General features: G+C 36.6%; 11 non-coding genes across 11 annotated transcripts; all 11 read left to right on the plus strand.

The window, feature by feature from the left end:
• Positions 1–1,537: 1,537 nt before the first annotated feature.
• Positions 1,538–1,619, plus strand: TRNAL-AAG (transfer RNA leucine (anticodon AAG)). Its single transcript has one exon. It is a non-coding gene; the product is annotated as a tRNA-Leu (tRNA).
• A 1,568-nt stretch (positions 1,620–3,187) lies between these two features.
• Positions 3,188–3,269, plus strand: TRNAL-AAG (transfer RNA leucine (anticodon AAG)). The gene has a single exon. It is a non-coding gene; the product is annotated as a tRNA-Leu (tRNA).
• Positions 3,270–6,067: 2,798 nt separating this feature from the next.
• TRNAL-AAG (transfer RNA leucine (anticodon AAG)) lies at positions 6,068–6,149 on the plus strand. Its single transcript has one exon. It is a non-coding gene; the product is annotated as a tRNA-Leu (tRNA).
• A 2,796-nt stretch (positions 6,150–8,945) lies between these two features.
• On the plus strand, positions 8,946–9,027 carry TRNAL-AAG (transfer RNA leucine (anticodon AAG)). Its single transcript has one exon. It is a non-coding gene; the product is annotated as a tRNA-Leu (tRNA).
• A 391-nt stretch (positions 9,028–9,418) lies between these two features.
• On the plus strand, positions 9,419–9,500 carry TRNAL-UAG (transfer RNA leucine (anticodon UAG)). Its single transcript has one exon. It is a non-coding gene; the product is annotated as a tRNA-Leu (tRNA).
• Positions 9,501–10,236: 736 nt separating this feature from the next.
• On the plus strand, positions 10,237–10,318 carry TRNAL-AAG (transfer RNA leucine (anticodon AAG)). The gene has a single exon. It is a non-coding gene; the product is annotated as a tRNA-Leu (tRNA).
• A 5,529-nt stretch (positions 10,319–15,847) lies between these two features.
• TRNAL-AAG (transfer RNA leucine (anticodon AAG)) lies at positions 15,848–15,929 on the plus strand. Its single transcript has one exon. It is a non-coding gene; the product is annotated as a tRNA-Leu (tRNA).
• A 1,734-nt stretch (positions 15,930–17,663) lies between these two features.
• On the plus strand, positions 17,664–17,745 carry TRNAL-UAG (transfer RNA leucine (anticodon UAG)). The gene has a single exon. It is a non-coding gene; the product is annotated as a tRNA-Leu (tRNA).
• Positions 17,746–18,839: 1,094 nt separating this feature from the next.
• TRNAL-UAG (transfer RNA leucine (anticodon UAG)) lies at positions 18,840–18,921 on the plus strand. The gene has a single exon. It is a non-coding gene; the product is annotated as a tRNA-Leu (tRNA).
• Positions 18,922–19,657: 736 nt separating this feature from the next.
• On the plus strand, positions 19,658–19,739 carry TRNAL-AAG (transfer RNA leucine (anticodon AAG)). The gene has a single exon. It is a non-coding gene; the product is annotated as a tRNA-Leu (tRNA).
• A 416-nt stretch (positions 19,740–20,155) lies between these two features.
• On the plus strand, positions 20,156–20,237 carry TRNAL-UAG (transfer RNA leucine (anticodon UAG)). Its single transcript has one exon. It is a non-coding gene; the product is annotated as a tRNA-Leu (tRNA).
• The last annotated feature ends 5,618 nt before the right edge of the window (positions 20,238–25,855 follow it).

A 25,855-nucleotide genomic window follows, 5' to 3' on the forward strand; every position in this document is an offset into this window, starting at 1 on the left:
TGATTACAATTGGATGCATTGGGCATCCTGGCATTCGGGAAGCTGCAAGTCAGGAAACTGATAGCAGAATCCCAAACACTGGTAAAACGACTGATTTTGGAACTCTGTCCTATGTGTAGGGGATGTTATGGTTCAATGGCAGGTGGTGGGGTAATGGTTAGGCACTAAGAAGGGAGGTTAAGAGTTTGAAACTATAGGAGTATGTTTAAGGTTAAGATGCTGATAGGAAGGGTCATGGTAAGATACTAAGAGGTTTTGGGGTTAGGCATTGGAAGGAAAAGAATTAAGGATAGGCTGCAGGTATGTTCAGTGTTAGAGTAAGGAGCTCGATGTTGAAAGTTAGAAGGCTTGCCTAGCAAGTGTCAGTATTGTGAGCATTGAGATGTCCCTAATATTGCAATGACCACCAGAAACCCAAGCACCAGTATCACGTACCTAACCCTAACCATATGTGAATGCTCTAATAAATCTCAATATGTTTTGTCAGTGATTGGTTTCAAAGTGGTAAACTCGACTAAAATGCAAATTAATTAAAAATTAACCATTTCTCATCTAGATTGCATGGCAACCAATATTCTTTTTAAAAAAAATCTTTTCTCACTTATGTTAAGAGCATCTAAAATGCTTAACATAAAACATATTTTTACGTATTTCTTTAATACAACAACAACATTTTCTGTAATTCTAGTTCTAGATTCCAGACTGTGAGAAACTATGAGTTACCTTTAAGTGTGGTAGCATGGCCGAGCGGTCTAAGGCGCTGGATTTAGGCTCCAGTCTCTTCGGAGGCGTGGGTTCAAATCCCTCTGCTGCCATAATTATCTTCCAAAAACAAAGTCAGTTATTTTCTCTTAAAGTTCAAATTATATCTGCTGGGACAATTCAACAACAGAGTTCAAAAAAGTTTATCATATTTACTAGATACTTTTCAAAAATATTTCTAAAGACTGTAGAGACATAAAAATTAACTTGAAGTGATTACAATTGGATGCATTGGGCATCCTGGCATTCGGGAAGCTGCAAGTCAGGAAACTGATAGCAGAATCCCAAACACTGGTAAAACGACTGATTTTGGAACTCTGTCCTATGTGTAGGGGATGTTATGGTTCAATGGCAGGTGGTGGGGTAATGGTTAGGCACTAAGAAGGGAGGTTAAGAGTTTGGAACTATAGTAGTATGTTTAAGGTTATAATGCAGATAGGAAGGGTCATGGTAAGATACTAAGAGGTTTTGGGGTTAGGCATCGAAGAAAAAGAATTAAGGATAGGCTGCAGGTATGTTCAGTGTTAGAGTTAGGGGCTCGATGTTGAAAGTTAGAAGGCTTACCTAGCAAGTGTCTGAATTGTGAGCATTGAGATGTCCCTAATATTGCAATGACCACCAGAAACACAAGCCCCAGTATCACGTACCTAACCCTAACCATATGTGAATGCTCTAATAAATCTCAATATGTTTTGTTACTTCATATAAAGTGAACAAAACACATTTAAAAAATCATTTGACAGATCTTTGAGCCACATGAACACTGCACCCATGAGGTAGCATGGCCGAGCGGTCTAAGGCGCTGGATTAAGGCTCCAGTCTCTTCGGAGGCGTGGGTTCAAATCCCACTGCTGCCATAATTATTTTCCAAAAACAAAATCAGTTATTTTCTCTTAAAGTTCAAATTCTATCTGGTGTATGATAGTTGCTGGGACAATTCAACAACAGAGTTCAAAAAAGTTTATCATATTTACTAGATACTTTTCAAAAATATTTCTAAAGACTGTAAAGACATAAAAATTAACTTGAAGTGATTACAATTGGATGCATTGGGCATCCTGGCATTCGGGAAGCTGCAAGTCAGGAAACTGATAGCAGAATCCCAAACACTGGTAAAACGACTGATTTTGGAACTCTGTCCTATGTGTAGGATCTGTCCTATCTCTGTCCTATCTGTAAGGATAGGCTGCAGGTATGTTCAGTGTTAGAGTTAGGAGCTCGATGTTGAAAGTTAGAAGGCTTGCCTAGCAAGTGTCAGTATTGTGAGCATTGAGATGTCCCTAATATTGCAATGACCACCAGAAACCCAAGCACCAGTATCACGTACCTAACCCTAACCATATGTGAATGCTCTAATAAATCTCAATATGTTTTGTCAGTGATTGGTTTCAAAGTGGTAAACTCGACTAAAATGCAAATTAATTAAAAATTAACCATTTCTCATCTAGATTGCATGGCAACCAATATTCTTTTTAAAAAAAATCTTTTCTCAATTATGTGAAGAGCATCTAAAATGCTTAACATAAAACATATTTATACGTATTTCTTTAATACAACAACAACATTTTCTGTAATTCTAGTTCTAGATTCCAGACTGTGAGAAACTATGAGTTACCTTTAAGTGTGGTAGCATGGCCGAGCGGTCTAAGGCGCTAGGTCTCTTCGGAGGCGTGGGTTCAAATCCCACTGCTGCCATAATTATCTTCCAAAATCAGTTATTTTCTCTTAAAGTTCAAATTCTATCTGGTGTATGATAGTTGCTGGGACAATTCAACAACAGAGTTCAAAAAAGTTTATCATATTTACTAGATACTTTTCAAAAATATTTCTAAAGACTGTAGAGACATAAAAATTAACTTGAAGTGATTACAATTGGATGCATTGGGCATCCTGGCATTCGGGAAGCTGCAAGTCAGGAAACTGATAGCAGAATCCCAAACACTGGTAAAACGACTGATTTTGGAACTCTGTCCTATGTGTAGGGGATGTTATGGTTCAATGGCAGGTGGTGGGGTAATGGTTAGGCACTAAGAAGGGAGGTTAAGAGTTTGGAACTATAGTAGTATGTTTAAGGTTATGATGCAGATAGGAAGGGTCATGGTAAGATACTAAGAGGTTTTGGGGTTAGGCATCGAAGAAAAAGAATTAAGGATAGGCTGCAGGTATGTTCAGTGTTAGAGTTAGGGGCTCGATGTTGAAAGTTAGAAGGCTTACCTAGCAAGTGTCTGAATTGTGAGCATTGAGATGTCCCTAATATTGCAATGACCACCAGAAACACAAGCCCCAGTATCACGTACCTAACCCTAACCATATGTGAATGCTCTAATAAATCTCAATATGTTTTGTTACTTCATATAAAGTGAACAAAACACATTTAAAAAATCATTTGACAGATCTTTGAGCCACATGAACACTGCACCCATGAGGTAGCATGGCCGAGCGGTCTAAGGCGCTGGATTAAGGCTCCAGTCTCTTCGGAGGCGTGGGTTCAAATCCCACTGCTGCCATAATTATTTTCCAAAAACAAAATCAGTTATTTTCTCTTAAAGTTCAAATTCTATCTGGTGTATGATAGTTGCTGGGACAATTCAACAACAGAGTTCAAAAAAGTTTATCATATTTACTAGATACTTTTCAAAAATATTTCTAAAGACTGTAAAGACATAAAAATTAACTTGAAGTGATTACAATTGGATGCATTGGGCATCCTGGCATTCGGGAAGCTGCAAGTCAGGAAACTGATAGCAGAATCCCAAACACTGGTAAAACGACTGATTTTGGAACTCTGTCCTATGTGTAGGATCTGTCCTATCTCTGTCCTATCTGTAAGGATAGGCTGCAGGTATGTTTAGTGTTAGAGTTAGGAGCTCGATGTTGAAAGTTAGAAGGCTTGCCTAGCAAGTGTCAGTATTGTGAGCATTGAGATGTCCCTAATATTGCAATGACCACCAGAAACCCAAGCACCAGTATCACGTACCTAACCCTAACCATATGTGAATGCTCTAATAAATCTCAATATGTTTTGTCAGTGATTGGTTTCAAAGTGGTAAACTCGACTAAAATGCAAATTAATTAAAAATTAACCATTTCTCATCTAGATTGCATGGCAACCAATATTCTTTTTAAAAAAAATCTTTTCTCAATTATGTGAAGAGCATCTAAAATGCTTAACATAAAACATATTTATACGTATTTCTTTAATACAACAACAACATTTTCTGTAATTCTAGTTCTAGATTCCAGACTGTGAGAAACTATGAGTTACCTTTAAGTGTGGTAGCATGGCCGAGCGGTCTAAGGCGCTAGGTCTCTTCGGAGGCGTGGGTTCAAATCCCACTGCTGCCATAATTATCTTCCAAAAACAAAATCAGTTATTTTCTCTTAAAGTTCAAATTCTATCTGGTGTCTTACATCGAACGTACCTATCACCAGTTAAAATCCAAAAGTTCTCGGGTAAGGGGGTAGATAATTGCCCAAAGTGTAATCAAGCAAAATGTAATTTTTGGCATTTAATATGGCAATGCAACGAGGTACAAAAATTTTGGGGAGAGGTCAGGGATACACTGGTGGAATTGGGAATACCGCGACAGGAAATCACGCCTCTAGCATTGATTATGGGAATATGGTCAGGTAGGGGGACTACTGCCGATAACAGACAGTTGGCAATTAATATAAGCTCCATTGCTAAAGTGAACATCGCGAGAAAGTGGATGGCCAATCTCGCCCCAATAAAAATAGAATGGATCAATTTAGTAAATACCACTGTGGAACACGAGAGAGATGTTTATCTCTCAAGAAATAGAATAGAGAAATTTTATAACACGTGGGGATTATGGATTAAAACACAGCATTATCAAGGTACACTTAATACGTTGTAGATATAGAACTGAAATACATTTTGACAGTGAGACAAGCACAAATAGGTACACTTCAAAAAAAAAAAAAAAATCGACGGGAAGAAAAATAGGTTTAATACAGCCACACACTAGGCAATAATAATAATAATTTTATAAGTTAGAGTTGGCCATTGGTCAAGGTAATCACAAGTAAATAGATTAAAATAATAAAATTGCACTGAATGTCACGAGTACAGAAATGGGAGAATTCATAATAAAAAACGTTGTAAGAGGGAATGGGCACCAATTTAAATTCAATTGTAGATAATGGGGTTGATCCAAATATAGTTAAGGCCTAAAAAACAAGGGGAAGAGGAAGGGGAAAAATCCGGGGTCGGCAACGAGTAAGTAGGGAAGTAATTATGTCCAGTAGTCTTAGAGAAGGGAGGATATGAGACATGAGGAAAAGCGAAAAGGTCATAAGTAATTAAATGGATAATAGGGGGGAAAGAGAGGGGGGGAAGGGAAATGCATTTTTGTGTCTTTTACTGTAATTTTTTTTTTTTTTTTTTTTTTTTTATATGTCTTGTTTTTTTCTATTTCTGGTTGTGAAGTCTTGATGCAGATGGTAATTTGTCTAGAGTAAGATGTTGGTAAGGTAAAAATCTGTAGCCGCTATGCGATGAGACTGAACAAGCAGAACGTGTGTTTTTTTTTTGTATATCTGTTGTACTTTTTAAAAAATTGAATAATAAAAAAAGGAAAAAAAAAAAAAAAAAATTCTATCTGGTGTATGATAGTTGCTGGGAAAATTCAACAACAGAGTTCAAAAAAGTTTATCATATTTAAAAGATACTTTTCAAAAATATTTCTAAAGACTGTAGAGACATAAAAATTAACTTGAAGTGATTACAATTGGATGCATTGGGCATCCTGGCATTCGGGAAGCTGCAAGTCAGGAAACTGATAGCAGAATCCCAAACACTGGTAAAACAACTGATTTTGGAACTCTGTCCTATGTGTAGGGGATGTTATGGTTCAATGGCAGGGGGTGGGGTAATGGTTAGGCACTAAGAAGGGAGGTTAAGAGTTTGAAACTATAGGAGTATGTTTAAGGTTATGATGCAGATAGGAAGGGTCATGGTAAGATACTAAGAGGTTTTGGGGTTAGGCATTGGAAGGAAAAGAATTAAGGATAGGCTGCAGGTATGTTCAGTGTTAGAGTTAGGGGCTCGATGTTGAAAGTTAGAAGGCTTACCTAGCAAGTGTCTGAATTGTGAGCATTGAGATGTCCCTAATATTGCAATGACCACCAGAAACACAAGCCCCAGTATCACGTACCTAACCCTAACCATATGTGAATGCTCTAATAAATCTCAATATGTTTTGTTACTTCATATAAAGTGAACAAAACACATTTAAAAAATCATTTGACAGATCTTTGAGCCACATGAACACTGCACCCATGAGGTAGCATGGCCGAGCGGTCTAAGGCGCTGGATTAAGGCTCCAGTCTCTTCGGAGGCGTGGGTTCAAATCCCACTGCTGCCATAATTATTTTCCAAAAACAAAATCAGTTATTTTCTCTTAAAGTTCAAATTCTATCTGGTGTATGATAGTTGCTGGGACAATTCAACAACAGAGTTCAAAAAAGTTTATCATATTTACTAGATACTTTTCAAAAATATTTCTAAAGACTGTAAAGACATAAAAATTAACTTGAAGTGATTACAATTGGATGCATTGGGCATCCTGGCATTCGGGAAGCTGCAAGTCAGGAAACTGATAGCAGAATCCCAAACACTGGTAAAACGACTGATTTTGGAACTCTGTCCTATGTGTAGGATCTGTCCTATCTCTGTCCTATCTGTAAGGATAGGCTGCAGGTATGTTTAGTGTTAGAGTTAGGAGCTCAATGTTGAAAGTTAGAAGGCTTGCCTAGCAAGTGTCAGTATTGTGAGCATTGAGATGTCCCTAATATTGCAATGACCACCAGAAACCCAAGCACCAGTATCACGTACCTAACCCTAACCATATGTGAATGCTCTAATAAATCTCAATATGTTTTGTCAGTGATTGGTTTCAAAGTGGTAAACTCGACTAAAATGCAAATTAATTAAAAATTAACCATTTCTCATCTAGATTGCATGGCAACCAATATTCTTTTTAAAAAAAATCTTTTCTCAATTATGTGAAGAGCATCTAAAATGCTTAACATAAAACATATTTATACGTATTTCTTTAATACAACAACAACATTTTCTGTAATTCTAGTTCTAGATTCCAGACTGTGAGAAACTATGAGTTACCTTTAAGTGTGGTAGCATGGCCGAGCGGTCTAAGGCGCTAGGTCTCTTCGGAGGCGTGGGTTCAAATCCCACTGCTGCCATAATTATCTTCCAAAAACAAAATCAGTTATTTTCTCTTAAAGTTCAAATTCTATCTGGTGTCTTACATCGAACGTACCTATCACCAGTTAAAATCCAAAAGTTCTCGGGTAAGGGGGTAGATAATTGCCCAAAGTGTAATCAAGCAAAATGTAATTTTTGGCATTTAATATGGCAATGCAACGAGGTACAAAAATTTTGGGGAGAGGTCAGGGATACACTGGTGGAATTGGGAATACCGCGACAGGAAATCACGCCTCTAGCATTGATTATGGGAATATGGTCAGGTAGGGGGACTACTGCCGATAACAGACAGTTGGCAATTAATATAAGCTCCATTGCTAAAGTGAACATCGCGAGAAAGTGGATGGCCAATCTCGCCCCAATAAAAATAGAATGGATCAATTTAGTAAATACCACTGTGGAACACGAGAGAGATGTTTATCTCTCAAGAAATAGAATAGAGAAATTTTATAACACGTGGGGATTATGGATTAAAACACAGCATTATCAAGGTACACTTAATACGTTGTAGATATAGAACTGAAATACATTTTGACAGTGAGACAAGCACAAATAGGTACACTTCAAAAAAAAAAAAAAAATCGACGGGAAGAAAAATAGGTTTAATACAGCCACACACTAGGCAATAATAATAATAATTTTATAAGTTAGAGTTGGCCATTGGTCAAGGTAATCACAAGTAAATAGATTAAAATAATAAAATTGCACTGAATGTCACGAGTACAGAAATGGGAGAATTCATAATAAAAAACGTTGTAAGAGGGAATGGGCACCAATTTAAATTCAATTGTAGATAATGGGGTTGATCCAAATATAGTTAAGGCCTAAAAAACAAGGGGAAGAGGAAGGGGAAAAATCCGGGGTCGGCAACGAGTAAGTAGGGAAGTAATTATGTCCAGTAGTCTTAGAGAAGGGAGGATATGAGACATGAGGAAAAGCGAAAAGGTCATAAGTAATTAAATGGATAATAGGGGGGAAAGAGAGGGGGGGAAGGGAAATGCATTTTTGTGTCTTTTACTGTAATTTTTTTTTTTTTTTTTTTTTGATATGTCTTGTTTTTTTCTATTTCTGGTTGTGTAGTCTTGATGCAGATGGTAATTTGTCTAGAGTAAGATGTTGGTAAGGTAAAAATCTGTAGCCGCTATGCGATGAGACTGAACAAGCAGAACGTGTGTTTTTTTTTTGTATATCTGTTGTACTTTTTAAAAAATTGAATAATAAAAAAAGGAAAAAAAAAAAAAAAAAAATTCTATCTGGTGTATGATAGTTGCTGGGAAAATTCAACAACAGAGTTCAAAAAAGTTTATCATATTTAAAAGATACTTTTCAAAAATATTTCTAAAGACTGTAGAGACATAAAAATTAACTTGAAGTGATTACAATTGGATGCATTGGGCATCCTGGCATTCGGGAAGCTGCAAGTCAGGAAACTGATAGCAGAATCCCAAACACTGGTAAAACGACTGATTTTGGAACTCTGTCCTATGTGTAGGGGATGTTATGGTTCAATGGCAGGGGGTGGGGTAATGGTTAGGCACTAAGAAGGGAGGTTAAGAGTTTGAAACTATAGGAGTATGTTTAAGGTTATGATGCAGCTAGGAAGGGTCATGGTAAGATACTAAGAGGTTTTGGGGTTAGGCATTGGAAGGAAAAGAATTAAGGATAGGCTGCAGGTATGTTCAGTGTTAGAGTTAGGAGCTCGATGTTGAAAGTTAGAAGGCTTGCCTAGCAAGTGTCAGTATTGTGAGCATTAAGATGTCCCTAATATTGCAATGACCACCAGAAACCCAAGCCCCAGTATCACGTACCTAACCCTAACCATATGTGAATGCTCTAATAAATCTCAATATGTTTTGTTACTTCATATAAAGTGAACAAAACACATTTAAATAATCATTTGATAGATTTTTGAGCCACATGAACACTGCACCCATGAGGTAGCATGGCCGAGCGGTCTAAGGCGCTGGATTAAGGCTCCAGTCTCTTCGGAGGCGTGGGTTCAAATCCCACTGCTGCCACATTTATTATTGTTAGAGGTTGATGTTTTCATTGTTCTATCCACAAGAATGCAATTCAATTAAAAAGTAAGTGTTCATCATCACATTGTTATAACAGCTAATTTCTTTCTTTGCTAACTTCCCAAAGCTGCCATATAAATTTTCCAAAGAAAATGTCAGTGATTGGTTTCAAAGTGGTAAACTCGACTAAAATGCAAATTAATTAAAAATTAACCATTTCTCATCTAGATTGCATGGCAACCAATATTCTTTTTAAAAAAAATCTTTTCTCACTTATGTTAAGAGCATCTAAAATGCTTAACATAAAACATATTTAATACAACAACAACATTTTCTGTAATTCTAGTTCTAGATTCCAGACTGTGAGAAACTATGAGTTACCTTTAAGTGTGGTAGCATGGCCGAGCGGTCTAAGGCGCTGGATTTAGGCTCCAGTCTCTTCGGAGGCGTGGGTTCAAATCCCACTGCTGCCATAATTATCTTCCAAAAACAAAATCAGTTATTTTCTCTTAAAGTTCAAATTCTATCTGGTGTATGATAGTTGCTGGGACAATTCAACAACAGAGTTCAAAAAAGTTTATCATATTTACTAGATACTTTTCAAAAATATTTCTAAAGACTGTAGAGACATAAAAATTAACTTGAAGTGATTACAATTGGATGCATTGGGCATCCTGGCATTCGGGAAGCTGCAAGTCAGGAAACTGATAGCAGAATCCCAAACACTGGTAAAACGACTGATTTTGGAACTCTGTCCTATGTGTAGGGGATGTTATGGTTCAATGGCAGGTGGTGAGGTAATGGTTAGGCACTAAGAAGGGAGGTTAAGAGTTTGGAACTATAGTAGTATGTTTAAGGTTATGATGCAGATAGGAAGGGTCATGGTAAGATACTAAGAGGTTTTGGGGTTAGGCATCGAAGAAAAAGAATTAAGGATAGGCTGCAGGTATGTTCAGTGTTAGAGTTAGGGGCTCGATGTTGAAAGTTAGAAGGCTTACCTAGCAAGTGTCTGAATTGTGAGCATTGAGATGTCCCTAATATTGCAATGACCACCAGAAACACAAGCCCCAGTATCACGTACCTAACCCTAACCATATGTGAATGCTCTAATAAATCTCAATATGTTTTGTTACTTCATATAAAGTGAACAAAACACATTTAAAAAATCATTTGACAGATCTTTGAGCCACATGAACACTGCACCCATGAGGTAGCATGGCCGAGCGGTCTAAGGCGCTGGATTAAGGCTCCAGTCTCTTTGGAGGCGTGGGTTCAAATCCCACTGCTGCCATAATTATTTTCCAAAAACAAAATCAGTTATTTTCTCTTAAAGTTCAAATTCTATCTGGTGTATGATAGTTGCTGGGACAATTCAACAACAGAGTTCAAAAAAGTTTATCATATTTACTAGATACTTTTCAAAAATATTTCTAAAGACTGTAAAGACATAAAAATTAACTTGAAGTGATTACAATTGGATGCATTGGGCATCCTGGCATTCGGGAAGCTGCAAATCAGGAAACTGATAGCAGAATCCCAAACACTGGTAAAACGACTGATTTTGGAACTCTGTCCTATGTGTAGGATCTGTCCTATCTCTGTCCTATCTGTAAGGATAGGCTGCAGGTATGTTCAGTGTTAGAGTTAGGAGCTCGATGTTGAAAGTTAGAAGGCTTGCCTAGCAAGTGTCAGTATTGTGAGCATTGAGATGTCCCTAATATTGCAATGACCACCAGAAACCCAAGCACCAGTATCACGTACCTAACCCTAACCATATGTGAATGCTCTAATAAATCTCAATATGTTTTGTCAGTGATTGGTTTCAAAGTGGTAAACTCGACTAAAATGCAAATTAATTAAAAATTAACCATTTCTCATCTAGATTGCATGGCAACCAATATTCTTTTTAAAAAAAATCTTTTCTCAATTATGTGAAGAGCATCTAAAATGCTTAACATAAAACATATTTATACGTATTTCTTTAATACAACAACAACATTTTCTGTAATTCTAGTTCTAGATTCCAGACTGTGAGAAACTATGAGTTACCTTTAAGTGTGGTAGCATGGCCGAGCGGTCTAAGTCGCTAGGTCTCTTCGGAGGCATGGGTTCAAATCCCACTGCTGCCATAATTATCTTCCAAAAACAAAATCAGTTATTTTCTCTTAAAGTTCAAATTCTATCTGGTGTATGATAGTTGCTGGGACAATTCAACAACAGAGTTCAAAAAAGTTTATCATATTTAAAAGATACTTTTCAAAAATATTTCTAAAGACTGTAGAGACATAAAAATTAACTTGAAGTGATTACAATTGGATGCATTGGGCATCCTGGCATTCGGGAAGCTGCAAGTCAGGAAACTGATAGCAGAATCCCAAACACTGGTAAAACGACTGATTTTGGAACTCTGTCCTATGTGTAGGGGATGTTATGGTTCAATGGCAGGTGGTGGGGTAATGGTTAGGCACTAAGAAGGGAGGTTAAGAGTTTGGAACTATAGTAGTATGTTTAAGGTTATGATGCAGATAGGAAGGGTCATGGTAAGATACTAAGAGGTTTTGGGGTTAGGCATCGAAGAAAAAGAATTAAGGATAGGCTGCAGGTATGTTCAGTGTTAGAGTTAGGGGCTCGATGTTGAAAGTTAGAAGGCTTACCTAGCAAGTGTCTGAATTGTGAGCATTGAGATGTCCCTAATATTGCAATGACCACCAGAAACACAAGCCCCAGTATCACGTACCTAACCCTAACCATATGTGAATGCTCTAATAAATCTCAATATGTTTTGTTACTTCATATAAAGTGAACAAAACACATTTAAAAAATCATTTGACAGATCTTTGAGCCACATGAACACTGCACCCATGAGGTAGCATGGCCAAGCGGTCTAAGGCGCTTGATTAAGGCTCCAGTCTCTTCGGAGGCGTGGGTTCAAATCCCACTGCTGCCATAATTATTTTCCAAAAACAAAATCAGTTATTTTCTCTTAAAGTTCAAATTCTATCTGGTGTATGATAGTTGCTGGGACAATTCAACAACAGAGTTCAAAAAAGTTTATCATATTTACTAGATACTTTTCAAAAATATTTCTAAAGACTGTAAAGACATAAAAATTAACTTGAAGTGATTACAATTGGATGCATTGGGCATCCTGGCATTCGGGAAGCTGCAAGTCAGGAAACTGATAGCAGAATCCCAAACACTGGTAAAACGACTGATTTTGGAACTCTGTCCTATGTGTAGGATCTGTCCTATCTCTGTCCTATCTGTAAGGATAGGCTGCAGGTATGTTCAGTGTTAGAGTTAGGAGCTCGATGTTGAAAGTTAGAAGGCTTGCCTAGCAAGTGTCAGTATTGTGAGCATTGAGATGTCCCTAATATTGCAATGACCACCAGAAACCCAAGCACCAGTATCACGTACCTAACCCTAACCATATGTGAATGCTCTAATAAATCTCAATATGTTTTGTCAGTGATTGGTTTCAAAGTGGTAAACTCGACTAAAATGCAAATTAATTAAAAATTAACCATTTCTCATCTAGATTGCATGGCAACCAATATTCTTTTTAAAAAAAATCTTTTCTCACTTATGTTAAGAGCATCTAAAATGCTTAACATAAAACATATTTTTACGTATTTCTTTAATACAACAACAACATTTTCTGTAATTCTAGTTCTAGATTCCAGACTGTGAGAAACTATGAGTTACCTTTAAGTGTGGTAGCATGGCCGAGCGGTCTAAGGCGCTAGGTTTCTTCAGAGGCGTGGGTTCAAATCCCACTGCTGCCATAATTATCTTCCAAAAACAAAATCAGTTATTTTCTCTTAAAGTTCAAATTCTATCTGGTGTATGATAGTTGCTGGGACAATTCAACAACAGAGTTCAAAAAAGTTTATCATATTTACTAGATACTTTTCAAAAATATTTCTAAAGACTGTAGAGACATAAAAATTAACTTGAAGTGATTACAATTGGATGCATTGGGCATCCTGGCATTCGGGAAGCTGCAAGTCAGGAAACTGATAGCAGAATCCCAAACACTGGTAAAACGACTGATTTTGGAAATCTGTCCTATGTGTAGGGGATGTTATGGTTCAATGGCAGGTGGTGGGGTAATGGTTAGGCATTAAGAAGGGAGGTTAAGAGTTTGAAACTATAGGAGTATGTTTAAGGTTAAGATGCTAATAGGAAGTGTCATGGTAAGATACTAAGAGGTTTTGGGGTTAGGCATTGGAAGGAAAAGAATTAAGGATAGGCTGCAGGTATGTTCAGTGTTAGAGTTAGGAGCTCGATGTTGAAAGTTAGAAGGCTTGCCTAGCAAGTGTCAGTATTGTGAGCATTGAGATGTCCCTAATATTGCAATGACCCCCAGAAACCCAAGCACCAGTATCACGTACCTAACCCTAACCATATGTGAATGCTCTAATAAATCTCAATATGTTTTGTCAGTGATTGGTTTCAAAGTGGTAAACTCGACTAAAATGCAAATTAATTAAAAATTAACCATTTCTCATCTAGATTGCATGGCAACCAATATTCTTTTTAAAAAAAATCTTTTCTCACTTATGTTAAGAGCATCTAAAATGCTTAACATAAAACATATTTTTACGTATTTCTTTAATACAACAACAACATTTTCTGTAATTCTAGTTCTAGATTCCAGACTGTGAGAAACTATGAGTTACCTTTAAGTGTGGTAGTATTGCCGAGCGGTCTAAGGCGCTGGATTTAGGCTCCAGTCTCTTCGGAGGCGTGGGTTCAAATCCCACTGCTGCCATAATTTTCTTCCAAAAACAAAATCAGTTATTTTCTCTTAAAGTTCAAATTCTATCTGGTGTATGATAGTTGCTGGGACAATTCAACAACAGAGTTCAAAAAAGTTTATCATATTTACTAGATACTTTTCAAAAATATTTCTAAAGACTGTAGAGACATAAAAATTAACTTGAAGTGATTACAATTGGATGCATTGGGCATCCTGGCATTCGGGAAGCTGCAAGTCAGGAAACTGATAGCAGAATCCCAAACACTGGTAAAACGACTGATTTTGGAACTCTGTCCTATGTGTAGGGGATGTTATGGTTCAATGGCAGGGGGTGGGGTAATGGTTAGGCACTAAGAAGGGAGGTTAAGAGTTTGAAACTATAGGAGTATGTTTAAGGTTATGATGCAGATAGGAAGGGTCATGGTAAGATACTAAGAGGTTTTGGGGTTAGGCATTGGAAGGAAAAGAATTAAGGATAGGCTGCAGGTATGTTCAGTGTTAGAGTTAGGAGCTCGATGTTGAAAGTTAGAAGGCTTGCCTAGCAAGTGTCAGTATTGTGAGCATTAAGATGTCCCTAATATTGCAATGACCACCAGAAACCCAAGCCCCAGTATCACGTACCTAACCCTAACCATATGTGAATGCTCTAATAAATCTCAATATGTTTTGTTACTTCATATAAAGTGAACAAAACACATTTAAATAATCATTTGATAGATTTTTGAGCCACATGAACACTGCACCCATGAGGTAGCATGGCCGAGCGGTCTAAGGCGCTGGATTAAGGCTCCAGTCTCTTCGGAGGCGGATCCCACTGCTGCCACATTTATTATTGATATATATATTGTTAGAGGTTGATGTTTTCATTGTTCTATCCACAAGAATGCAATTCAATTAAAAAGTAAGTGTTGATCATCACATTGTTATAACAGCTAATTTCTTTCTTTGCTAACTTCCCAAAGCTGCCATATAAATTTTCCAAAGAAAATGTCAGTGATTGGTTTCAAAGTGGTAAACTCGACTAAAATGCAAATTAATTAAAAATTAACCATTTCTCATCTAGATTGCATGGCAACCAATATTCTTTTTAAAAAAAATCTTTTCTCACTTATGTTAAGAGCATCTAAAATGCTTAACATAAAACATATTTTTACGTATTTCTTTAATACAACAACAACATTTTCTGTAATTCTAGTTCTAGATTCCAGACTGTGAGAAACTATAAGTTATCTTTAAGTGTGGTAGCATGGCCGAGTGGTCTAAGGCGCTGGATTTAGGCTCCAGTCTCTTTGGAGGCGCTGGTTCAAATCTCACTGCTGCCATAATTATCTTCCAAAAACAAAATCAGTTATTTTCTCTTAAAGTTCAAATTCTATCTGGTGTATGATAGTTGCTGGGAAAATTCAACAACAGAGTTCAAAAACGTTTATTATATTTACTAGATACTTTTCAAAAATATTTCTAAAGACTGTAGAGACATAAAAATTAACTTGAAGTGATTACAATTGGATGCATTGGGCATCCTGGCATTCGGGAAGCTGCAAGTCAGGAAACTGATAGCAGAATCCCAAACACTGGTAAAACGACTGATTTTGGAACTCTGTCCTATGTGTAGGGGATGTTATGGTTCAATGGCAGGTGGTGGGGTAATGGTTAGGCACTAAGAAGGGAGGTTAAGAGTTTGGAACTATAGTAGTATGTTTAAGGTTATGATGCAGATAGGAAGGGTCATGGTAAGATACTAAGAGGTTTTGGGGTTAGGCATGGAAGAAAAAGAATTAAGGATAGGCTGCAGGTATGTTCAGTGTTAAAGTTAGGGGCTCGATGTTGAAAGTTAGAAGGCTTACCTAGCAAGTATCTGAATTGTGAGCATTGAGATGTCCCTAATATTGCAATGACCACCAGAAACACAAGCCCCAGTATCACGTACCTAACCCTAACCATATGTGACTGCTCTAATAAATCTCAATATGTTTTGTTACTTCATATAAAGTGAACAAAACACATTTAAATAATCATTTGATAGATCTTTGAGCCACATGAACACTGCACCCATGAGGTAACATGGCCGAGCGGTCTAAGGCGCTGGATTAAGGCTCCAGTCTCTTCGGAGGCGTGGGTTCAAATCCCACTGCTGCCATATTTATTATTGATATATATTGTTAGAGGTTGATGTTTTTATTTTTCTATCCACAAGAATGCAATTCAATTAAAAAGTAAGTGTTTATCATCACATTGTTATAACAGCTAATTTCTTTCTTTGCTAACTTCCCAAAGCTGCCATATACATTTTCCAAAGAAAATGTCAGTGATTGGTTTCAAAGTGGTAAACTCGGCTAAAATGCAAATTAATAAAAAATTAACCATTTCTCATCTAGATTGCATGGCAACCAATATTCTTTTTTTAAAAAAAAATCTTTTCTCACTTATGTTAAGAGCAACTAAAATGCTTAACATAAAACATATTTTTACGTATTTCTTTAATACAACAACAACATTTTCTGTAATTCTAGTTCTAGATACCAGACTGTGAGAAACTATGAGCTACTTTTAAGTGTGGTAGCATGACCGAGCGGTCTAAGGCGCTGGATTTAGGTTCCAGTCTCTTCGGAGGCGTGGGTTCAAATCCCACTGCTGCCATAATTATCTTCCAAAAACAAAATCAGTTATTTTCTATTAAAGTTCAAATTCTATCTGGTGTATGATAGTTGCTGGGACAATTCAACAACATAGTTCAAAAAAGTTTATCATATTTACTAGATACTTTTCAAAAATATTTCTAAAGACTGTAAAGACATAAAAATTAACTTGAAGTGATTACAATTGGATGCATTGGGCATCCTGGCATTCGGGAAGCTGCAAGTCAGGAAACTGATAGCAGAATCCCAAACACTGGTAAAACGACTGATTTTGGAACTCTGTCCTATGTGTAGGGGATGTAATGGTTCAATGGCAGGGGGTGGGGTAATGGTTAGGCACTAAGAAGGGAGGTTAAGAGTTTGGAACTATAGTAGTATGTTTAAGGTTATGATGCAGATAGGAAGGGTCATGGTAAGATACTAAGAGGTTTTGGGGTTAGGCATGGAAGAAAAAGAATTAAGGATAGGCTGCAGGTATGTTCAGTGTTAAAGTTAGGGGCTCGATGTTGAAAGTTAGAAGGCTTACCTAGCAAGTGTCTGAATTGTGAGCATTGAGATGTCCCTAATATTGCAATGACCACCAGAAACCCAAGCCCCAGTATCACGTACCTAACCCTAACCATATGTGAATGCTCTAATAAATCTCAATATGTTTTGTTACTTCATATAAAGTGAACAAAACACATTTAAATAATCATTTGATAGATCTTTGAGCCACATGAACACTGCACCCATGAGGTAGCATGGCCGAGCGGTCTAAGGCGCTGGATTAAGGCTCCAGTCTCTTCGGAGGCGTGTGTTCAAATCCCACTGCTGCCATATTTATTATTGATATATATTGTTAGAGGTTGATGTTTTCATTGTTCTATCCACAAGAATGCAATTCAATTAAAAAGTAAGTGTTCATCATCACATTGTTATAACAGCTAATGTCTTTCTTTGCTAACTTCCCAAAGCTGCCATATACATTTTCCAAAGAAAATGTCAGTGATTGGTTTCAAAGTGGTAAACTCGGCTAAAATGCAAATTAATTAAAAATTAACCATTTCTCATCTAGATTGCATGGCAACCAATATTCTTTTTAAAAAAAAATCTTTTCTCACTTATGTTAAGAGCAACTAAAATGCTTAACATAAAACATATTTTTACGTATTTCTTTAATACAACAACAACATTTTCTGTAATTCTAGTTCTAGATTCCAGACTGTGAGAAACTATGAGTTACCTTTAAGTGTGGTAGTATGGCCGAGCGGTCTAAGGCGCTGGATTTAGGCTCCAGTCTCTTCGGAGGCGTGGGTTCAAATCCCACTGCTGCCATAATTATCTTCCAAAAACAAAATCAGTTATTTTCTCTTAAAGTTCAAATTCTATCTGGTGTATGATAGTTGCTGGGACATTTCAACAACAGAGTTCAAAAAAGTTTATCATATTTACTAGATACTTTTCAAAAATATTTCTAAAGACTGTAAAGACATAAAAATTACCTTGAAGTGATTACAATTGGATGCATTGGGCATCCTGGCATTCGGGAAGCTGCAAGTCAGGAAACTGATAGCAGAATCCCAAACACTGGTAAAACGACTGATTTTGGAACTCTGTCCTACGTGTAGGGGATGTTATGGTTCAATGGCAGGTGGTGGGGTAATGGTTAGGCACTAAGAAGGGAGGTTAAGAGTTTTAAACTATAGGAGTTTGTTTAAGGATATGATGCTGAGCGGTCTAAGGCGCTGGATTAAGGCTCCAGTCTCTTCGGAGGCGTGGGTTCAAATCCCACTGCTGCCATATTTGTTATTGATATATATATTGTTAGAGGTTGATGTTTTTATTGTTCTATCCACAAGAATGTAATTCAATTAAAAAGTAAGTGTTCATCATCACATTGTTATAACAGCTAATTTCTTTCTTTGCTAACTTCCCAAAGCTGCCATATAAATTTTCCAAAGAAAATGTCAGTAATTGGTTTCAAAGTGGTAAACTCGACTAAAATGCAAATTAATAAAAAATTAACCATTTCTCATCTAGATTGCATGGCAACCAATATTCTTTTTAAAAAAAATCTTGTCTCACTTATGTTAAGAGCATCTAAAATGCTTAACATAAAACATATTTTTACGTATTTCGGTACTTATGTAATATCTGGACTCCCGTTTTTCTTATGAGACAGCGTCCCCTCGCGGGGCTCGCTGCGCTCACCACGCTTCGGGCACGGTGGCTCGCTGCGCTCGCCACACTATATGAAATCAACTCCATGCGTAGTTGGATAGTAGGAGTATGAAAAAATGGGGTGCATTTAACATGGGAGTCCAGATAATACATAAGTACCCGTATTTCTTTAATACAACAACAACATTTACTGTAATTCTAGTTCTAGATTCCAGACTGTGAGAAACTATGAGTTACCTTTAAAGTGTGGTAGCATGGCCGAGCGGTCTAAGGCGCTGGATTTAGGCTCCAGTCTCTTCGGAGGCCTGGGTTCAAATCCCACTGCTGCCATAATTATCTTCCAAAAACAAAATCAGTTATTTTCTATTAAAGTTCAAATTCTATCTGGTGTATGATAGTTGCTGGGACAATTCAACAACATAGTTCAAAAAAGTTTATCATATTTACTAGATACTTTTCAAAAATATTTCTAAAGACTTTAAAGACATAAAAATTAACTTGAAGTGATTACAATTGGATGCATTGGGCATCCTGGCATTCGGGAAGCTGCAAGTCAGGAAACTGATAGCAGAATCCCAAACACTGGTAAAACGACTGATTTTGGAACTCTGTCCTATGTGTAGGGGATGTAATGGTTCAATGGCAGGGGGTGGGGTAATGGTTAGGCACTAAGAAGGGAGGTTAAGAGTTTGGAACTATAGTAGTATGTTTAAGGTTATGATGCAGATAGGAAGGGTCATGGTAAGATACTAAGAGGTTTTGGGGTTAGGCATGGAAGAAAAAGAATTAAGGATAGGCTGCAGGTATGTTCAGTGTTAAAGTTAGGGGCTCGATGTTGAAAGTTAGAAGGCTTACCTAGCAAGTGTCTGAATTGTGAGCATTGAGATGTCCCTAATATTGCAATGACCACCAGAAACCCAAGCCCCAGTATCACGTACCTAACCCTAACCATATGTGAATGCTCTAATAAATCTCAATATGTTTTGTTACTTCATATAAAGTGAACAAAACACATTTAAATAATCATTTGATAGATCTTTGAGCCACATGAACACTGCACCCATGAGGTAGCATGGCCGAGCGGTCTAAGGCGCTGGATTAAGGCTCCAGTCTCTTCGGAGGCGTGGGTTCAAATCCCACTGCTGCCATATTTATTATTGATATATATTGTTAGAGGTTGATGTTTTCATTGTTCTATCCACAAGAATGCAATTCAATTAAAAAGTAAGTGTTCATCATCACATTGTTATAACAGCTAATGTCTTTCTTTGCTAACTTCAAAAAGCTGCCATATACATTTTCCAAAGAAAATGTCAGTGATTGGTTTCAAAGTGGTAAACTCGACTAAAATGCAAATTAATTAAAAATTAACCATTTCTCATCTAGATTGCATGGCAACCAATATTCTTTTTAAAAAAAAATCTTTTCTCACTTATGTTAAGAGCAACTAAAATGCTTAACATAAAACATATTTTTACGTATTTCTTTAATACAACAACAACATTTTCTGTAATTCTAGTTCTAGATTCCAGACTGTGAGAAACTATGAGTTACCTTTAAGTGTGGTAGCATGGCCGAGCGGTCTAAGGCGCTGGATTTAGGCTCCAGTCTCTTCGGAGGCGTGGGTTCAAATCCCACTGCTGCCATAATTATCTTCCAAAAACAAAATCAGTTATTTTCTCTTAAAGTTCAAATTCTATCTGGTGTATGATAGTTGCTGGGACATTTCAACAACAGAGTTCAAAAAAGTTTATCATATTTACTAGATACTTTTCAAAAATATTTCTAAAGACTGTAAAGACATAAAAATTAACTTGAAGTGATTACAATTGGATGCATTGGGCATCCTGGCATTCGGGAAGCTGCAAGTCAGGAAACTGATAGCAGAATCCCAAACACTGGTAAAACGACTGATTTTGGAACTCTGTCCTACGTGTAGGGGATGTTATGGTTCAATGGCAGGTGGTGGGGTAATGGTTAGGCACTAAGAAGGGAGGTTAAGAGTTTTAAACTATAAGAGTTTGTTTAAGGATATGATGCTGAGCGGTCTAAGGCGCTGGATTAAGGCTCCAGTCTCTTCGGAGGCGTGGGTTCAAATCCCACTGCTGCCATATTTGTTATTGATATATATATTGTTAGAGGTTGATGTTTTTATTGTTCTATCCACAAGAATGTAATTCAATTAAAAAGTAAGTGTTCATCATCACATTGTTATAACAGCTAATTTCTTTCTTTGCTAACTTCCCAAAGCTGCCATATAAATTTTCCAAAGAAAATGTCAGTAATTGGTTTCAAAGTGGTAAACTCGACTAAAATGCAAATTAATAAAAAATTAACCATTTCTCATCTAGATTGCATGGCAACCAATATTCTTTTTAAAAAAAATCTTGTCTCACTTATGTTAAGAGCATCTAAAATGCTTAACATAAAACATATTTTTACGTATTTCGGTACTTATGTAATATCTGGACTCCCGTTTTTCTTATGAGACAGCGTCCCCTCGCGGGGCTCGCTGCGCTCACCACGCTTCGGGCACGGTGGCTCGCTGCGCTCGCCACACTATATGAAATCAACTCCATGCGTAGTTGGATAGTAGGAGTATGAAAAAATGGGGTGCATTTAACATGGGAGTCCAGATAATACATAAGTACCCGTATTTCTTTAATACAACAACAACATTTACTGTAATTCTAGTTCTAGATTCCAGACTGTGAGAAACTATGAGTTACCTTTAAAGTGTGGTAGCATGGCCGAGCGGTCTAAGGCGCTGGATTTAGGCTCCAGTCTCTTCGGAGGCCTGGGTTCAAATCCCACTGCTGCTATAATTATCTTCCAAAAACAAAATCAGTTATTTTCTCTTAAAGTTCAAATTCTATCTGGTGTATGATAGTTGCTGGGACAATTCAACAACAGAGTTCAAAAACGTTTATCATATTTACTAGATACTTTTCAAAAATATTTCTAAAGACTGTAGAGACATAAAAATTAACTTGAAGTGATTACAATTGGATGCATTGGGCATCCTGGCATTCGGGAAGCTGCAAGTCAGGAAACTGATAGCAGAATCCCAAACACTGGTAAAACGACTGATTTTGGAACTCTGTCCTATGTGTAGGGGATGTTATGGTTCAATGGCAGGTGGTGGGGTAATGGTTAGGCACTAAGAAGGGAGGTTAAGAGTTTGGAACTATAGTAGTATGTTTAAGGTTATGATGCAGATAGGAAGGGTCATGGTAAGATACTAAGAGGTTTTTGGGGTTAGGCATTGGAAGGAAAAGAATTAGGGATAGGCTGCAGGTATGTTCAGTGTTAGAGTTAGGGGCTCAATGTTGAAAGTTAGAAGGCTTGCCTAGCAAGTGTCAGAATTGTGAGCATTGAGATGTCCCTAATATTGCAATGACCACCAGAAACCCAAGCACCAGTATCACGTACCTAACCCTAACCATATGTGAATGCTCTAATAAATCTCAATATGTTTTGTCAGTGATTGGTTTCAAAGTGGTAAACTCGACTAAAATGCAAATTAATTAAAAGTTAACCATTTCTCATCTAGATTGCATGGCAACCAATATTCTTTTTAAAAAAAATCTTTTCTCACTTATGTTAAGAGCATCTAAAATGCTTAACATAAAACATATTTTTACGTATTTCTTTAATACAGATATGGCCTCATACATCGTGGCTGCGTTGCGCATAACGTGCGCTATGCAAATCGCGCATGAATCGCGCCTGCTCCTTGCGCTATAGTCCCGTTATAGATCGCGTTATAAATGTAACGTAATGTTGTAAATGTAACCTGCAATTACACTCATTGACCACCAGATGTCACTTTTCCTAAACACTACAGCGCATGCCTGTACATGTCATTGGTGTCTTCTGTAATACTGTATACAGTAATTCACACATACTGTACAGTACTCTGTAACGCTCGTTTATAAGGTATACGGGGGAAAAAGAAAGCTGGCCAATCAACTTTCTTTATAAGAGAACTTCACACTATAGATTTTGTCCAACTTCCCATTACAGATTTTGTCCTTACTTTAGGGAAAGAGTACTTACTTTAGGGAAAGAGTCTTGGATTAAATTCGCAGGAGGAGATATGATCAGTTATACATGTTGTGGGTACAGATTGCTACTGCATAAATATGGAATCCATGCTAACCTTTACTTTTTTTTTAATGCACTATTTTTTTTTTTTTTTCATTTTTTAATCAATAAAGTAATTTGGTGCTTTGCAAATTCCTTTTGCACAAAAAAATTAACAATGGCAGGCTGCAATTTACATGATACAGTTATTGTCGTTACATACTGTAAGTTACAAAGAACGTTTTTATTTTCGCAAGAGTAAATTTTCCACTTCAGGTAAAAATCCTTAATTTAGGGAAAGAGTACTTACTTTACAGAAAGAGTTCTTGGATTAAATTCGCAGGAGGAGATATGATCAGATATACATGTCATTGGTACAGATTGCTACTGTATAAATATGGAATCCATGCTAACCTTTACTTTTTTTTTAATGCACTATTTTTTTTTTTTTTTTCATTTTTTAATCAATAAAGTAATTTGGTGCTTTGCAAATTCCTTTTGCACAAAAAAATTAACAATGGCAGGCTGCAATTTACATGATACAGTTATTGTCGTTACATACTGTAAGTTACAAAGAACGTTTTTATTTTCGCAAGAGTAAATTTTCCACTTCAGGTAAAAATCCTTAATTTAGGGAAAGAGTACTTACTTTACAGAAAGAGTTCTTGGATTAAATTCGCAGGAGGAGATATGATCAGATATACATGTCATTGGTACAGATTGCTACTGTATAAATATGGAATCCATGCTAACCTTTACTTTTTTTTAAATGCACTATTTTTTTTTTTTTTTCATTTTTTAATCAATAAAGTAATTTGGTGCTTTGCAAATTCCTTTTGCACAAAAAAATTAACAATAGCAGGCTGCAATTTACATGATACAGTTATTGTCGTTACATACTGTAAGATACAGAGAACGTTTTTTTTCTCGCAAGAGTAAATTTTCCACTTCAGGTAAAAGTTCTTAATTTAGGGAAAGAGTACTTACTTTAAGGAAAGAGTTCTTGGATTAAATTTGCAGGAGGAGATATCAGTTATACATGTTGTTGGTACAGATTGCTACTGCATAAATATGGAATCCATGCTAACCTTTACTAATGCTGGAAACTTTCACATGGTATATTATTTACGGAGGTGTCTATCATTATGCTGTACTGCGCCATGAAAACAGCGCAATCTACTGGGCATGTCTCATACTTGACTATACAGTATATTGTACACCAATAGAGCAGCTGAAATCACAGGTTTCTGTGGCCTAGCGGTTAAAGACACAGTTACTGTATACTGCTAGCAGCAATACTGGTTCGAGCCAAAGTGGGGTACAACTTTTTTTTTTTAATGTACTATATTTTTTTTTTTTCATTTTTTAATCAATAAAGTAATTTGGTGCTTTGCAAATTCTTTTTGCACAAAAAAAAACAATGGCAGGCTGCAATGTACATGATACAGTTATTGTCGTTACATACTGTAAGATACAGAGAACGTTTTTTTTCTCGCAAGAGTAAATTTTCCACTTCAGGTAAAAATCCTTAATTTAGGGAAAGAGTACTTACTTAGAGTACTTACTTTACAGAAAGAGTTCTTGGATTAAATTCGCAGGAGGAGATATGATCAGATATACATGTCATTGGTACAGATTTCTACTGTATAAATATGGAATCCATGCTAACCTTTACTTTTTTTTAAATGCACTATTTTTTTTTTTTTTAATCAATAAAGTAATTTGGTGCTTTGCAAATTCTTTTTGCACAAAAAAAATAACAATGGCAGGCTGCAATGTACATGATACAGTTATTGTCGTTACATACTGTAAGATACAGAGAACGTTTTTTTTCTCGCAAGAGTAAATTTTCCAATTCAGGTAAAAGTCCTTAATTTAGGGAAAGAGTACTTACTTTAAGGAAAGAGTTCTTGGATTAAATTTGCAGGAGATATCAGTTATACATGTTGTTGGTACAGATTGCTACTGCATAAATATGGAATCCATGCTAACCTTTACTAATGCTGGAAACTTTCACATGGTATATTATTTACGGAGGTGTCTATCATTATGCTGTACTGCGCCATGAAAACAGCGCAATCTACTGGGCATGTCTCATACTTGACTATACAGTATATTGTACACCAATGGAGCAGCTGAAATCACAGGTTTCTGTGGCCTAGCGGTTAAAGAGACAGTTACTGTATACTGCTAGCAGCAATACTGGTTCGAGCCAAAGTGGGGTACAACTTTTTTTTTTAATGTACTATTTTTTTTTTTTTTTCATTTTTTAATCAATAAAGTAATTTGGTGCTTTGCAAATTCCTTTTGCACAAAAAAATTAACAATGGCAGGCTGCAATTTACATGATACAGTTATTGTCGTTACATACTATAAGTTACAAAGAACGTTTTTATTTTCGCAAGAGTAAATTTTCCACTTCAGGTAAAAATCCTTAATTTAGGGAAAGAGTACTTACTTTACAGAAAGAGTTCTTGGATTAAATTCGCAGGAGGAGATATGATCAGATATACATTTCATTGGTACAGATTGCTACTGTATAAATATGGAATCCATGCTAACCTTTACTTTTTTTTTAAATGCACTATTTTTTTTTTTTTTTCATTTTTTAATCAATACATTTATTTGGTGCTTTGCAAATTCCTTTTGCCTTTTGCACAAAAAAATGAACAATGGCAGGTGGCCATGTACATGATACAGTTATTGTCGGTACATACTGTGTTGCAAAGAATGGGGTTTTTTTCGCACAAGTAAATGTCCCACTTCAGGTAAAAGTCCTAACTTTAGGGAAAGAGTACGTACTTTAGGGAAAGAGTACGCACTTTATCTAAAGAGTACTTGGATTAAATTCCACACAAGCAGATCTTTTGCGGTTATGCATGTCGTTGGTACAGATTGAGTTTGAAAGTCAATGCATGCTTCTGCACCTTCCCCCACAATCATTCCCATTGAGCCCACTGTTTACTGTAAACAGTATGTCTGTAGCAAAACACCTCCCCCAGCTCCTTTGTGCATAGTCACATGAGTAAGTGAAGAACTACTATAAATGTTGCAAAATGACTGTTCACCCTATTGTGTGTTTGTCCCTACATTGTGTACTCAATCCGGGATTGCAATTGCAGACAAAGCAGTGTTTTAACTTAATAAAGATACTGTATTTAGTATGCGCTATTCACAT

This window comes from Crinia signifera, chromosome 6 (genome assembly GCF_055691185.1).
Source record: "Crinia signifera chromosome 6, ASM5569118v1, whole genome shotgun sequence".
Lineage (NCBI taxonomy): Eukaryota > Metazoa > Chordata > Amphibia > Anura > Myobatrachidae > Crinia > Crinia signifera.